Here is a 12,849-nt window from a genome sequence, read left to right on the forward strand (position 1 = left end):
TATATATGTATATAATGTTTGTGAATTATTCATGGGGAATACTTGATAAGGTTTTATAAATATCTCAGATTTTGTCATCGAACAACAAAATGGACATGATGGATTATTCAGCCCTAATTCGTTAAAGTTCAAAGAGATTCGCGAAAATCTGTCCATCAATCATTCCGAGATTTAGATTGTAAAAGAGAACCAATCTAATTTTTAAATGGATTCGTTGGGATTTAGAAAATTGATTGTTTGAGTTTTTGAAAATCATCGTTTCACACTATACACAGCCGGCCTAAATAATATTTAAGTTATTCTTGGACATAATTTTTTTTTAATTCTTTAGACTCGGCGTTACTCAGTCCGAGTAACAAAACAAAAATATAAAAAAAAACATAAGACTTTTTTTATTCTAGAACTCTCTGAATCACTCCTCCTTCACTGTGCAAAGTATCCTGCTATGGAATTCTTTATCAAATTATATCAGACGAGCTCAGTCTTTAAATATATTTAAAAACCTTCTTTTGATCATTTTTTTTCTACCTCATAAGCTACTACTTATATAATATATTAATTGTGAGTTAATTTACCTTTGGTAGAGGTTTTACATGTCAGCGTATAAATTTTATTATTTATATATTTTTTTAGATTTATTTTTATTTATTAACACTTCGTAACATTACAATAAACAAATTGAACATAGTTAAATGAAAAGGAGGAGACCTTATCGCTTTCAAGCGATCTCTTCCAGGCAATTTTAGTTTTTGTATGTTATTTTGAGATTTTATTTGTGAATTAATCATGCACTTCTTGTACTTTAACGTCTGTTCCATATCAGGGTTGCCTGGAAGAAATCTAATAAATAAAACTTAACCACTTATATACTTATATGGTTGTAAGGACGTAATCTCAGCCTAAATATAATATTAGAAGGTAAATTATAAAGAAGTTGGGGAGCAAAATATTTTTATTCTTTTGTTATATTGTCGGCTTACATATGTGTTTAGAGTGAATTATGTAACATGTAATTTTTGTTTTTCTGTAGTGAACCGAGAAATATACAATATTTTCACCCTTCAATAACAATGAATTTCCCAAAATATATGTAATACACAGGGGAAAACAGCGGTCCGGCGCATAATTTTCCCTCTTTATGTGATCTCTATGTTTTGTTGGTTTTGTACTTTATTGAATTGTGTTTCAAATATGATATTCAATATTAGGATATGATATGATACCGCCGCCACCTATGGACTCACATTTCCAGAAAGCTCGCAAGTGCGTTGCCGGTCTTTTACGAATTGGGCCACTCTTTTTTAGCACTCTAAATTGAGTTGGTTCAGAAATACTTCAGTGGGTAACTGGTTTCACATAGTGGTAGTGCGCAGCAAAGACTACCTTAAGAAGTTAGTTCAGTGGTGAACGTCGAGGTGATACGGATGGTATTTTGTATTCTGCATTGACGACCCATGAAACTCAGCTACAGGTATTAGTCCGAACAACTCATCTGAACCCACTGCATGTTAAATGTGGTGAAAGGTACAGAGAGACCAAACATGTCAACGCAACGCTATGGGATAAAGCCGGAAATTTACTGGTCGTACATTATTTGAACGGCCCAGACAAGGGAGCTGGTACTGGGGGTCTAACGCCCATGAGATGAGAACCACCATGTGGGGCCAAATTTGCGCATAATAAATCGTGTTTAACTATGTCGTTTATATAAAATCATAATAAAAGTGAAGCTTAAAGTAAAATCAAACCCAATAATTATTAAATTTAATTCAGTTCCGTAATTGGCTTGTTTGATACCGACGCAATAAAATTAATTTCGATATAAGGATTTCTTTAAATTAATGCATGATATTATATAAACGTCATTGGACACACACGTCACTGACGAAGGTTAGCTATCTAAATGAGTTTGAATCCGTCATTAATTTAACGCATTTCTTATATATAAAATTCTCGTGTCGCGGTGTTTGTGGTTAAACTCCTCCGAAACGGCTTGACCGATTTTAATGAAATTTTGTGTGTATATTGGGTAGGTCTCAGAATCGGACAACATCCATTTTTCATCCCCCTAAATGTTAAGGGTAATCCACCCCTAAATTTTGTTTTTCAATTTTAGATAAAAAAAATTTTTTTAATACAGCATTAAAAAATACATACAACCCCTAATTTTCACCCCTCTACGATCAACCCCTACTTTTTTTATCATGAATGATATACATGGCAAAACGACGTTTGCCAGGTCAGCTAGTCTTCTAATATAATTTATATTAAAACCCTTAATTTTAAATGCTCTGTTAATAAAACCAAAATACAATTTTTAAATAAGTATTAATATTAAATTTAGCTATGTGTAAAAATAAATTCCAACGTACATTACGGGTAAAATAAATTGACAGATCCACATATTATTTTAATACTCGCTGTTTCCTTTAACTTAAAAGAACATTTTATTGAACCAAATAGCGGCACAAAGCCTGAGGTGACAAAGGCTCATAACCACAGTACCCTGACGTCGCCTTTCAATCTGTGCAAAAGACTGTGGTCCTTATGACAAAGCCCGGGTTTGGCCTATAATAATTGATGCTTGTGTTACAAGACAATATGAGCAACTCGTATTGTCCCACCAACATGTGTTTACAAATTAAAATGGTTTCCTTTTTTAAATGTGGAGCACAAAATTTGTTTATCGTAATTTTATTTTTACCGACGTGACTGCATTTTTAGTAAATGTTTTTTAAAAGATAATTAATCAACAAAATTTATATTGAGGTAGACCTATTTGTATGTACACTGGCTGAGTTCATAAGAGTTGCTTGCTATATTGTTAGTTAAAAGATTTAGGCATATAAGTTTAATTTTTTTAATGTTTTTATCTAGGATTATTGGTGTGGGTATTATTTTGGAGTTCTATCGAATTAGTAGCAACTGTTAAAGTAGAATAATGTAGTGGAAATAAATAAATATAAATTTATATTAGTTAAATTTCTTATTTTTAATTCACTACTCTACCTTAAACAATTTCTACAAATATTTCTAGCATAAGAATCTAATTGCTGAGGTGCACTCGCAAACTTCGCGATGTGCTCCCAAGCATTACAACGCTTGTTAACAATTTCCCTATCTCTGGACTAGAATGTCAAATATTTGCGAAAGTTTGAGATGTACTAAGCAATTCTAAGTCAAATGTATTTGTGAATTACTGGGCTTTTGCTGAACGTATCAATGATCAAACTAGATAAGATATTATTAACTTGGTTCAATACATTCAACGCTCAATAAGCTATGTTAAAATATTATCATTGCCTACCTGTATAATTATAATAGTTGCAAACACATTATAGTAAATAGTAATTCATTGTTTTAATTGTAATAAAATTCAAATTTTATTACAATTAAAATTTGTATAATTAATTTTTAACCAATTATTAAAAGGCCCGCAACGCACTCACGAGCCCTCTGGCATTGAGAGTGTCCATGGCGCTATTAGTTAACATCAGGTGAGCCTCCTGCCCGTTTGCGCCTTGTTCTATATAAAAAATTCATACCGTAAATAATATTAGATTTTAATTCACAAGAATTATTAAATTTATTCAGAGAAAGACAGAATGATGATAAAAAAGAATAAATTACTTTAAACACGAAAGTCAGAACTATAATCAGTCCAGCGGTATAGGATTTTTAAGGATTTTTTTAACTTAAAAACAGAAAAAAGGTGAGGTACTCGAGAACTGCCGTATCATTTTTATTAACTTATGCTGTATATATGTCACCGTAAGATTGTAAACATCGTTATATTACAATCTATCTAGTAAGATTGTAAACTATCGATAGATTGTGAACCGTATCATTATGATTGCAATTTAACGCATCATTTTTCGGTATATTGTAATCTACCGAAGTGAAACCGTTAAATTACAATCTGTCCCGCGTCAAATCTTCTTACTAGATAGATTGTAATATAACGATGTTTACAATCTTACGGTGACATATATAGTCTGTCTCACTCTCAAAGTTGCCGGCTGCACCGGCCGCGCTTACGCTAACGTCACCGATCTCCTCATAGAGATGTGAATACGCAGTATGCGTTCTGTTTCGCTCTAACGCGTGTGTGTTAAAAAAAGTGTTACTTTACGTATTATAATGTAAAAAAAAACAGTTCTAACTGTATTACAGTTTTTCTTAAGCGTATTAAACATACATTTTAGAATTACAAACGTATTAGTAATTTACACTTTTGAAAAAAAAACAAACGGCATTTTGTGTATGTTGTTAGGAAATGAGAAAGCATGGATTATATTTTCTTATTAAATTAAACTTTCATTGTCCATCGTCGTCTTAAGTTGTTAAAAGTTATACGTGTTTTTAATAAATACGATCATTCATAACTGTCTAAAAAGTCTTCAATCTTAAATATTATAAGCGTATAGCAACTGACAGATGTCGAACGCTGCAGAACGCGGAGGCCGATTGTGCCGCTTTGTCGCTTGTTCCGCGCTCTCGCTTGCACTCGGCTTTAAATGGAACGCCTCAGAGCGAGGTAACGCCGCATGAGTCATGTTTTTGCCAAAACAAAACATATCATAAAATATGCCAAGACTAACCCAAGCAATTAATATAAAAAAACGTTTATAAAATTATCACGCTATCTCCTATGCCTTGAGCACACCCCAAACATGACATTTGATGAAGTAAAGGTTGCGCACATGTGTGTAACGACATCGCTTTATTCGACTGCCCATTCCGTTACTTTAATATTTATTATAATAGCTTAACGTATGAACATTCCTAATAATTATACTCCAGTCAAAATCTGTTATAAGGACATCGAAGGAACTACTACTACGTTGTTATTAAGTACCTACCTAATACAAAGGAATTCAGCCGGGACCTTTGATTTTGGTCTATATAACCGGTATGTTGTTATTTAAAACGATGTCGTCGTAAACGGTTCAATGTATTTCCAAACCTAATTCACACACGCCATATCATCAAGGCTATAAAATAATGTTTCTTCTCTTCTCTTTCTCTGTTAATTAAAAACTAAGTGGTTTATATATAAGTTTAATTTGTAGTAAAAGTCAAGCTGCCAGGAACCGTGAGAAGTCATGTCTAAGTTTAGGAAAAATAAAATGCATTTTTAATAATGTTTATTATATAATCAGTAATACAGTGTTTTTTTTTAAATCTTGTTGCCAATTTTGTATAGAGATGGCTAAATTGGAAATTTGACATCAAATATTCTATGAACGTCTGAGGACATCTGCTACTGGTGGAAATCTAATTCGAGGGAGCGTTGACAATATACAAATAGTGTTTCCTTGAAAACTATTACTTATTTATTATCACTTCGCTGTATGTATACAGAAATATAATTAAAATAATTAAATAATAAATAAAGCGCAACTGGCAGTATTATCGGAGCAAATTCTTCCAGGCAACCGTTGTGGATTTTTAATTTTAATCTTCTTATTTAATTATTATATATATTTATTAAATTATATAGACATAACTAATGGAACACAGCAAGACTATCGAAACATATTAAAAGTGAAAAGCACAATAAACTAAAGGATACATGAAAAACTAAAACCACGTAATGTAAAACATAAGATCTTCTACACAAATAAAGATTGCATTATGAATAAACATTTATTACAACGCTATTTCGGATATCGGTTTTAGAGCTTTTAAAAAATTCTTTACCCAATTAACGCATAGAAAAATGTATAATCATTTCCTTAGTGCTTACATACAAAAAGCCTTCGAAAGCTTTGTGTTCACGTCATTGAAATGTCTGCGTATTCTGAATTTTAGTAATTCAAATGAATATTTTATAGAAATATAAAACGTCTTTTCAAACTTTTGATACAAATAAAACATTTGATGTTTGAAAAAGTTCTTTTGTATCTATAGATTTTAAAAAGCATCAACGATAGTCATTTGTTTTATTAAAAATGTAAGTCGCTTGATTAACAAAAATATGTTACAAGTTGAAACCAAAAAAATATAACTGGGCATTACTCTAACGGTACTCTATTGAGGTCGCCTGCTAGTCTAGTAAGAGCATGCCTGATTTTCCATACTGTGCGCAAACTATTGTTTTCCCGCCCATTTCATATTGCGATCCATACAAGAGTGTAGCAAGAATTTGTTCTTTATTTAAATTTATACTTTGAATATTTCAGATGTGTAACAATGCAGGTGTTTCGCATTCTTGGTATGCGTCGTATGGTTCTTTATTCAGCAAGCCAAAACGAGGTTTCTTAAGAATTGCTAGAATGCTATTATTTATATTACTTATGATGTAAAAAAATAATGTGGGTAAACTGACATATTCAAAAGGGCACAAAATGAACTTCAGCGATAAGCACTGAGAGAGAAAGAGATAGGACAATAATAACTCACTATATTTGCGTCTCTTTCACACTACAGCCGTGCCCCCATCTGACTGCTACAAGTTATAAATTAGTCAAATGTCTATTTTAAAGAATCATGGTCAAGTGTTGCGAATTTTGGGTGTGTACGTACTCTTTTACGACATAAAGCAGATGAGTTTCCATGCAACCTTTTAGAATCATATCGAACAATTCGTATTTGTAATATATTATAAAAATTGTAGTTAATTCATTGGTCTTACGTATGTAATGTATACATTGCCAAAAACTGCAGTAATTTTCATTCAGGCAATTATTCCCGAGTGATTGATATTACATATTTATTAATATGGAATAATGTTGTTATGAAATAATTCAAATAACAAATGTAAAGTTTCCAACTCAATTATTAAATAAAAAAACAAGCCGGAGTGAAACAAATTAAAATTTTTAAACGCGATTTCCCTAAATTCTTCTTTTCGAATTTTTAATTTCAATAGAATTCAAAAAGGTTTTAATATAGTCCCATACATAAAAATTCCAATTCAAACTCAAAAATATCTTTATTCATATAGGTAAACATGTACACTTATAAACGTCAAAAAAACAAATTCAATTAATTGTAAATTTACATTTACAACCAGTTCAACCAAGTCAAGGGCGTATTATATTGCCAGATCTATAACTTTCCATAACAAAAACTTTTGAAAAAAATCCAAACATTGAAGTCAGGATAATATCGGTATTAGGAGTTACAGTTAACCGGGACAGCAGTTTTGACATGATAACCATACGTCAGCAAGTCCCTTTCAACACTTTCCTTTAATCTATAACAGTATGTGACATATAGTGTATAAGTGATCTTATGTTCCAAAAAATAAACGTACATATATACAAAAAAGATATATTAGGAATTTTTGGAGGAATAAAAGAACATCGAACGTCGAGGCAGAATACGAAATTCCAAAGTCCGTCCGCAGCTGAGCGATTTTATGGCCGTTTTTGTGTGGCCTGTGTATATCCGGAGTAATTCGACATCCGGTCATTCAAGAAAAGTACAAATTTTTAAAAGGCTATGCACTCACAAGCACTCTGGCATTAATTGTGCGGCGGTATTACTTAATTACAGGTACTCCTCCTGCCCATTTGTTTTGTTCTATATAAACAAAGTAGTAAAGCAAATAAATTGTCTGATTCATAGAGTCACATTTATATTTGGGTCGTATTTAATAAAAGTAAAAAATATAAGTAAATAATAATATATTTAATATAAGTAAAATAGCGCAACTCGTTGTCACCCTTTTGCATAACACAAAAGCCTAAATAAGCAGAAGATGACGATTCTTTTGGCGTCAAGCCAGACGTACTCGTGTATTACTTTCACCATTATGTCGTCTAATGAGCGCCCTTCAATATCTAACATCTCGACAATTTTTATTTTGTGTTTATAAATTGCTTATATGACTGCTACTATATAAAGAAATGTATTGACGTAGTTGGCCTAATGGTTTCAGCCAGTGACTTTTATCACTAGGGTCGTAAGTCCTAACCCCGTCTGTAAAACTTCCATTGCCAGCTACGCATTATATTATAGCAAATAATATAAATACGCTATACCAATGTTAATATACACTGATATACACACGAATATACAGACGAAGCACAAAAACGCAAATATATGAAATTACATACATAAAATACAAGAAATTTACTAACTAACTGTAGGAACTAACAAATAATATAACTTTTGGCAGCTTACTCAACGAACATACTAACATACAAATTTCCTCTTTATAATATTAGTATAGATTATGAAACTGCAAAGTTACTTTTAATGAAGACCAATTTGTAAATAAAAAAAAGGATTAATATCCATTATATAAGCATTATAATACTCACATGACACAGTCCGACAGACTCACTTGACGGTAAACATAATAAATCCACCTAAAATACGATGCATACTTCGAAAATGCATATCTAAATTTAAATCTTGGTTCAAAGGCAAAGGCGTTTTCTTGAGTGCAGTTTATAACCTCAAAGAAATAGGACATGACTGTTAAGGACTGCACTACTAGACTGAATAATAATAAAGCGATGCAGGAAATTACAGAATTAAGATATAGACACACTTGGACTTTATATTAAATTAATTGTATATATAAAACAAAGCTGTGTTAGTTACACAACTTATAATTCAAGATCGGCTGGACCGATGCTAGTTATCTCTTTTTTGGTAGATTCTTCTCCACTCCGAATAGCAGAATAAGTATCGAAGTCCTTCAACATGCATTATCTTATTTAGTATATTATATTGGCGCTGGAGAGAAGAAGCCTTATGTTTAAAACTGATATTCTTCTTTCACAATGGCAAACAATAAAACATTTCTGTATTTCAAAAAAAGTTGTATTCAGTAATTACCTTAATGTAATCCTAATACTTTAGCCGATTGTTTAAATAAGTAATATAGTTTGGGCCTAAGTCAAAGTCAAAAATCATTTTTTCATATAGGTAACATAATGTACACTTATGAACATCAAAAAAAAAGAAGTATACATTAAATGAATCTAATTTAACATTTACTGCCAGTTCTCAAATCAAGGGCGTAGAACGGAAGAGAAGAACTGGCAATAAACTCACCGCCACTCTTTTTAATCGCCAAGTTTTTTTTCACACAATGTTTGTAAGGAGCTGTAACCATTACACCATGTTCCATATGACATCTTGAGTAATAAAGAATAATACATTATATTAAAAACAAAAATCTAATAATTTAAGGCTAATAGTAAACTTTCCCTAAATATATGTGCAAAAACTTGCTACGATTGATTACAATATGACAAGAACTCACAATATACAGATTGCTTTGGCTACAGCTTGTCGAGGACAAATTTTGAACCAAATACACCAGCTGACAGAAACGTTGCTAAACTTCTCATATCTATAGTAGAATTGTTCTACAATATTTATTAGTTTAGCATAATTCTACGATTATTATATTATAACAGATAGTCTTTTCACGGAAGATGAATGCAATTTTTATATACAGGTGTTCCAAACATCGGAATAAACATATTATATAAATTAATTGATAATTCCATAAATTGTACTTCGAATAAACGGTATTTTCCAGAATTGGCCCCCAGCGACTTTTTCCCAGACCTCAAGAGATTGGTGAAATTTTAAGCGAAGGTAATCCCAGAGACTGACTCTAATGATAAATCGTACCAAAATCTTGTATGACTGCTGTAAGCTCTCAACTTGTGAATATTCAAATCAAATTGTATAGAAAAATTATATTGACTATGTTAGCCTACGAATTTTGCAGTCCACCTAATATGAATTCTCAAATTTAAAAACAGCCGAGAGCTTTGTTATATAATAATTCAGTTTCTTCGTGACTAAAATATAAACATTACAGTCACCTTTTTAAATGTAACGAAACCATGGCGAATTTCACGGATTTCACACGAGCGAAAATTAGGAAAAAAAGTGAAAATGTATTTTGTATTTGGCTGAAATTATACTCAATTGTAATGGTAGGGGAGCCCACGATGCTAAATGGGGATTTACTCGAGCGTCGTGGAGACCTATTGGGTTGCAAAGCTTAGATGATAAGAAGAAAAAAATGTTATATGATATATACCTTTTCATCGGTGGGGAAAGCGGCTATAGATGTTTAAATATGTAAAAAAAAACTGTTGCATGGACATACTCGAGCGCGTCAGATATTGATAGCATCAATGTCTTACGTATTTTTAATAATGTACGTATGTTAATCTGATCATTTGCATGATGGGGGTGGTTGTACGTAAGGGTTAAAAATGAAAAAAAAAATTTAATCGAGCGCGTCAGGTTTTCTAAGGGGGTCTTAAGTGCACCAAAAAAAAAGCTCTCATTCAATAATCTGACGATTTCGATCTGACGCAAACTCGCAGCCATTATTATAATGTGCAAAAAAAATTCGCCATTTTGAAATACTCGAGCGCGTCAGATTAAGATATATATGGTTCAGATTTATATTCTAAACGTACTGTCACATAATCTGACGATTATCTAGAGGGATTTGCCTGATCTGACAAAAAAAATATTAGAAAAACGGTTCACCCTAAAGGCCATCCCTGCAATTCCATTCCTGGGCGCTTAAAATTGTACTTATGAGCTCGCTGAGTTCAAAGAAATAATATTTCTATGTGTTTGAGTTCTCCCAGCTCGAAAGTCTGATAGAAGTTTCATAGAACACTATTTTTGAAATTTTCAAACCCCAATAACTTTTGAATGGATCAAGCAATTTTCCCGCGGTTGACGGCGATCGACGCATTTTTCAAAAACGATAATCCGATATGAAATGTCGAAGTTATGTGATAGAAACACTTTTTTCGGTTTTCTTTCGTTCACGATATCTCTCGAACGAATCAACCGATTTTGACCAGTTTGGTGGCGATCGACGTCGTTTTTTAAGCTTAAAGGTGGATTTTTGAAGTTGATGGATAAAGCCGTTTAAAAGTTATTGCAAAAAAACTCTTTCAAAAAAACAAATTGTTATTTTTTTAGATTTTTCAAAATTTCTCAAAATCTATCGGTCCGAATCGGTTCAAATTCACATGAAATCTAATTTTGAGGGAAACGCGGAGAAGGAAATGTAGGCATCACGCAGCTGCACGCGTTTATCGCACGAACTTTATCGACGAAATTTTGTTATTTCGGCTTGCGGAAATCGTCAGATTATATATTTTTCAATATTCTTGAATTATTTCATTCAAAATAAAAAAAAATTAGCTACGCTCGAGAATGTCAAGATGACGTTTTTTTTTTACAACTTTGCTGCCCTCCCCTCTCTTTACGTCACTCTCAAATTGTCAGATTAGTGGAATATACACTTTTTAGGATGTGATTAACTCACACTACCTTAATCTGACGCGCTCGAGAATGTCTGATGATCAATTTTTTTTTACTAATCTGATCCTGTATCCTTCACGGGCGGCCTTATATATGGACCTCATATTTGGTGGAGGTACTTAACCGGGTACAAGGTATCCCCCTGTATATTAATCTGCCGCGCTTGAGTAAATCCCGAAATCCCCTCTTGGGCTCCCCTACTATAATATGCACTTACAGAAAGTCCCTGTCAGTTAAAAATTTAAATTATTACCCCAATATTTAGTAGACTTCTAAAACAAATTGTAAGTTTTTTTTTCCTTTCGATTTTGTTAGTAATGACGTCTGTAGCCTGAAGTCTAAAGTATACTTTCATATTTTTATAAGATATATCTTTATTCAAATTTGCTGTATCAAATAATGTTAAGATGGAATTGCAATTAAATAAATGCATTTTAAATTTACTTAATAAGGTCTACTTTGACTTTGATCTGAAGCTTGCACGTGAAACTTATTATTAACTTTATTAGAAAGCTTCAAAGATATAAAAAGCTTCTTTGAGGATATCTGGAGTAAGTGATTACAACTCTCAAAGCAGTATGAAGAGCAACGTTCTATAATAATATTTTTATTCACAACTCAGCTTTTTGGGAGATAAAGCAAAGAGCTGATTTTATCCTTTTTAAATATATTAATTTTTAAATTTTGTTTCTTTCTAAACTGCATCTACGAATTAACCAATATAATTTTCCCAAACTGGTGACATGAGAAGAACTTGACGCGGCGGTCTCATGAAGTGTATCAAGAATTAGCTGCCCACTGAAGTATATCTGAAGCAATTCGACTTAGGGTCCTACAAGAAACACGTACAAATTCTTAAAAGGCCGACAACGCACTCACGAGCCCTCTAACATCGAGAGTGTCCATGGGCGGTATTACTTATCATCAGGTGATCCTCCTATCCGTTTGTCCCCAGTTCTATAAAAAAAAGATAAACTTAAAGAAAAATAAGTTCTTTAAAGCAAAGACTTATTCACAGTTCCACTCAGGATCTCCACTCTTTTTTTTTAATCGTGGGGAAATGCGTTACGCATACCCTCCCGCGGCACGGTTGGCTGGTGGTGAAGAATTATGTGGTCCACGGTATCAGCATAGCATTGTCTGCATTCAGCCACGCGATCAGCCGTTAAAACTCGCGGTCCTCTGCGGCCACGAATGACAAATGGGCCTTGGCTCAGCAAGGGCCATTGAGCGGCCAATTCACCCTTTTTTATGAAGCTGGGGGAGGCCTGGTACAATGCTTGCAGGGATGCGTCAGTATCTCTTCTTTTAGGCGCATGAACCCCTGTTCCATCGTTGAAGCGACTGCGTGCCCAGGATAACACAGGATCTCCATCATCTCTACTCTTTTCCTTACCGACCATAATCCCGTGACTACAAAATAAAGGTTAAAAAACTGATTAATCCTGGAAATTCTGAAATACCTGGAAATTCACAATTTCTCTATCAAGAGTTAGAATCTTCACTATTAAGTTATGGAAATCGAACTCATCCTCCAAAAAAGTCCAACATGATTTAAAAAAATACATGTTTTAA

This window comes from Pieris rapae, chromosome 18 (assembly GCF_905147795.1).
Source record: "Pieris rapae chromosome 18, ilPieRapa1.1, whole genome shotgun sequence".
In the NCBI taxonomy this organism is placed as follows: domain Eukaryota; kingdom Metazoa; phylum Arthropoda; class Insecta; order Lepidoptera; family Pieridae; genus Pieris; species Pieris rapae.